General features: G+C 39.3%; 1 pseudogene; it reads left to right on the top strand.

The window, feature by feature from the left end:
• Positions 1-1,478: 1,478 nt before the first annotated feature.
• Positions 1,479-2,899, top strand: LOC140627167 (eukaryotic translation initiation factor 2 subunit 2 pseudogene; annotated as a pseudogene).
• The last annotated feature ends 1,760 nt before the right edge of the window (positions 2,900-4,659 follow it).

Here is a 4,659-nt window from a genome sequence, read left to right as displayed (position 1 = left end):
AATACCCACCATTTGCTTCAACGTGGATGGAACTGGAGGGTATTATGCTGAGTGAAGTAAGTCAATCGGAGAAGGACAGTGTATGTTCTCATTCATTTGGGGAATATAAATAATAGTGAAAGGGAATATAAGGGAAGGGAGAAGAAATGTGTGGGAAATATCAGAAAGGGAGACAGAACATAAAGACTCCTAACTCTGGGAAACTAACTAGGGGTGGTGGAAGGGGAGGAGGGTGTGGGGTGGGGGTGAATGGGTGACGGGCACTGAGGGGGGCACTTGACGGTTGAGCACTGGGTGTTATTCTGTATGTTGGTAAATTGAACACCAATAAAAAATAAATTTATTAAATAAAAGATGAAATGTAATCACAAATAAAATTCCAACAATCATTTTATGTGATATTTGACAAATGATTCTAAATATTATGCAGTAGTACAGTATGTTAAGAATGCCAAAAAAGAAGAAAAGGTAGAAGGATTTTTACTACTGGCAGTCCTTACTTTGCATGGTGGTTGAGGGCCATGCAAGCTGGAATAATACAAAGCAATCTTAATAATAAATAGGAAAAATCATCATTGTTCTGTGAGCATTCAACATTGTCAAAAGTTAAGAACTCTCTTACTTTTGGTTATCAACATAAGGGAAAATTTAAAAAATAGTAAAGCAGTCATTCAAAACATTAGAAATATTGAGAATTAAAGTTTCAAGTATCTTTGAGTTCCTCTAATATGATGGTTTTTTTGTTTTGTTTTTGCTGTTCATAACATCATTATTCATAATACTCCCAAACTGGATATAACACAAATGCTCCTCATTATTAGTACTGAGGGATATATGCTGGAATGTTCATAGGATGGAATTTATACAGCAATGAAAAATTGAAGAAATTTACAGCTGCTAGCATAAAGATAAATGAATTTCATTAGCGTGAGCAAAATTAGCAAGTCAAAAGAAGTGAATATACAGTATAATTGCATATTAAAAAGTTTAAGAACAGGCAAAACTGGTGTGTAGGGGTGCAAGAGGAAATGGTAAAGATATCAATAAGAGCAAGGTAAAGATTATTCTAAAAGTCAGGAAAGGAGTTACTTTAGGTTTGATGGAGTGGGAGATGTATTTGAGAAGGGGCATCCTAAAGATTTATAAATTACATGAAGTGTTTTATTCTTTGTTAGGTATTGTTTACACAAGTGTATATTTTATAATTACTATTTTAAGCGCCATGTATGTTTTATATCATATATTGCAATTTAATGATACATATTTAATATTATCTTTAAATTAGAAATGAAGGGGAGCCTGGGTGGCTCAGTGGTTTAGCGCCGCCTTCAGCCCAGGGCATGATCCTGGAGACCCAGGATCGAGTCCCGCGTCGGGCTCCCTCCATGGAGCCTGCTTCTCCCTCTGCCTGTCTCTCTCTCTCTCTCTCTCTCTCTCTCTCTCTGTATTTCTTATGAATAAATAAATAAAATCTTGGCTGATGCAAGAGTCTAGTGCGGTGGTAGGAGAGGTGTCGGCGGGAGCAGCGCTGCCACCGGGGCCTGGGGCTGACCCGTCCGACTTCCCGTCCGTGCCGAGCCCACTCGAGCCGCAGCCATGTCCGGGGACGAGATGATTTTTGATCCAACTATGAGCAAGAAGAAAAAGAAGAAGAAGAAGCCTTTTATGTTAGATGAGGAAGGGGATGCCCAGACGGAAGAAACCCAGCCCTCAGAAACAAAAGAAGTAGAACCAGAGCCAACTGAGGACAAAGATGTAGAAGCTGATGAAGAGGACAGTAGGAAAAAGGATGCTTCTGATGATTTAGATGACTTGAACTTCTTTAATCAGAAGAAAAAGAAGAAAAAAACAAAAAAGATATTTGATATTGATGAAGCTGAAGAAGGTGTAAAGTATCTTAAGATCGAAAGTGATATCCAAGAACCAGCTGAACCAGAGGATGACCTTGACATTATGCTTGGCAATAAAAAGAAGAAAAAGAAGAACGTTAAGTTCCCAGATGAGGATGAAATACTAGAGAAAGATGAAGCTTTAGAAGATGAAGACAGCAAAAAAGATGATGGTATCTCATTCAGTAACCAGACAGATCCTGCTTGGGCAGGCTCCGAAAGAGACTACACGTATGAGGAGCTACTGAATCGAGTGTTCAACATTATGAGGGAAAAGAATCCAGATATGGTTGCTGGAGAAAAAAGGAAATTTGTCATGAAACCTCCACAGGTTGTCCGAGTAGGAACAAAGAAAAGTTCTTTTGTCAACTTTACAGATATCTTTAAACTATTACATCGTCAGCCCAAACATCATCTTGCATTTTTATTGGCTGAATTGGGTACAAGTGGTTCTATAGATGGTAATAATCAACTTGTAATCAAAGGAAGATTCCAACAGAAACAGATAGAAAATGTTTTGAAAAGATATATCAAGGAATACGTTACCTGTCGTACGTGCCGATCACCGGACACAATCCTGTAAAAGGACACCCGACTCTATTTCTTACAGTGCGAAACTTGTCATTCTCCATGCTCTGTTGCCAGCATCAAAACCGGCTTCCAGGCTGTCACAGGCAAGCGAGCACAGCTCCGTGCCAAAGCTAACTAATTGGCTAACCACCACTGATTTTGCAAAGTGTGTTGTGGAGATTTGGCTGGACAGGTTTACCATCAGAATGGATATACCACTGTATTAAAAACAAGATAGAAAAGCTGCCAGGTTCTTTGGCGTGTGGCTGGTTGGTCTGAAATCCTTGCAAGATGCTGATGCTCAAGCTGTTGACATACTCATTGCCTACTTTAACAACTGTCAGAAAAACATGATGGGGTAAGGCAGTGCTTTTTTAAAATCGTTCATAGACTTATGTAAAATGCAAGATAAATTAAAGTTATTATAACAGTGAAAAAAATGAATGAATAAATAAAATCTTTAAAAAATAAATAAATTAGAAATGAAGACAGAGTTAGTGAGTGTGAAAGGAGCGCAGAAAGCATCTGGGAGGCTGTAATACTCTATTTCTTGACATACACATGTGCATATGTGTATATATATATATATATATATATATATATATATATATATATAGTGTGTATTTTTCAGAATAAAAATCATCTTCTATCCAAGTTTTTCTTGTATATTTTCTTCTACAAACCATAATAGGCTGCTAAATGTTTGAAAAACAATGTAAGTTTTAGCCCAATTAACAGTACTGGAAAAATTCCCAGTATCATTTCTCCAGTTTGGGGCTTTGAGGTTGTTGCTCTTCTGCTCAACAAGCTGAAACATGCTTTGAGCCTGGAACTTTCAGACAAGGCTAGGAGGCTCAGCAAAAAGAAAACTGGAGAAGAAAGATTAAGGGTGAGATTTGAAAAGCAGAAACACAGGGGGGCATTGTCACACACCAGGAATATATCAACTTTTAATCACAGTCTTCTATGCAGCCTGGGGTGGTGGGGCAAAGGCAGATTAAAGAAAGGCATGGACTACTTTGTACTCTGCATAGTGAGAAACTCAATGGATGACTGCCAGGGACTCTAGAACTTACTTGTTCATCACATCTTCCTGAAGCATGATGCACAACTCCCTGATGACATTACTGCTGCCTTCCCACCATATGGTAAGTCTGATTTCCTAGACTCTCCCAATGAGGGTTCAGTAGAAGGGGTCTGGTTTTTCTTTTTTGTAGGATAAAGAAATCTTACCTAATTACCCTAAATTTACAGTTGGTGTGGTGGGTTCCATGGAGAATTTGCCATTTAAGGGAGCAAACAATATGTTTAAAACAGTAGAGGCTGCTGAGCCTGTGACTGAGAGGCCCACCAATGTCTGGGAGACACTGCCAAGGCTCTCTGGTCATGGCCACAGATCAGGAAAGACACAAAACTGAGAGATAGGTTGCTAGGCCCTGACATTAATGCCATGGTCTCTCTCTTCCATAATATAAGTGCCTGTTTAAAAATTTAGATGGCAAAATATGTGTAAAATGAGGAATATCTCCCTCATTTTCTCCTGACTCCCTATACCACTGCAATAAGTGACTACTAGGAACACTCCAGCCTATGCCCCCTGCAGAGCTAAATATTCACATGTGTAAGTATAGGCACATATAAACATGCTTTTCTGATTTTCTTTTTATAAAGTTATATCCTACCCTATATCTAAAAGAAGGTCTGTATATTAGGAACATTCCACAGTGTCTTTTCAAAGCTTGCCCCAAACAGACCCTACTACCCAAAACAGAGGCCTTCTGGTTGGCTTCGACATAGACTCTCTCCTTCTTCCACAGAGGTTATTCAAGTCAATCACTTCACCAGTTGTTGAAAAAGACATGAGAGACTTCCTTTGTGCCCCCACAGACCTGACTCATACTTCTCTCTTATGGAAAAGAATCATTTTGACCTGGAAGACTAGATTCCTGGAAATGCTAAAGCCTAACCTTGAAAAGACCAGCAGACAGATGGGTTTAGCCTTCTCTCCCTCTGGATGAGCATGAGGATGGCCAAGCGAGGAAATATATTGGCCTGTTAACCAGGCAAGCTAGTTCTCCTGTTCTCCAAAGGTCTGTGAAAAACCTGGGCCTTTCTGGGGCTGCTTGTCTCCATAGGATTCTGCTAGAAATGATCTTCTCTTGGAAATAGCTTGGAACATTCAAGCCCTGCAATTGCTGCA

This window comes from Canis lupus, chromosome X, assembly GCF_048164855.1.
Source record: "Canis lupus baileyi chromosome X, mCanLup2.hap1, whole genome shotgun sequence".
Classification (NCBI taxonomy): Eukaryota; Metazoa; Chordata; class Mammalia; order Carnivora; family Canidae; genus Canis; species Canis lupus.
Note: the sequence above shows the minus strand (reverse complement) of the source record. Positions and strands in the feature narration are given on the sequence as shown.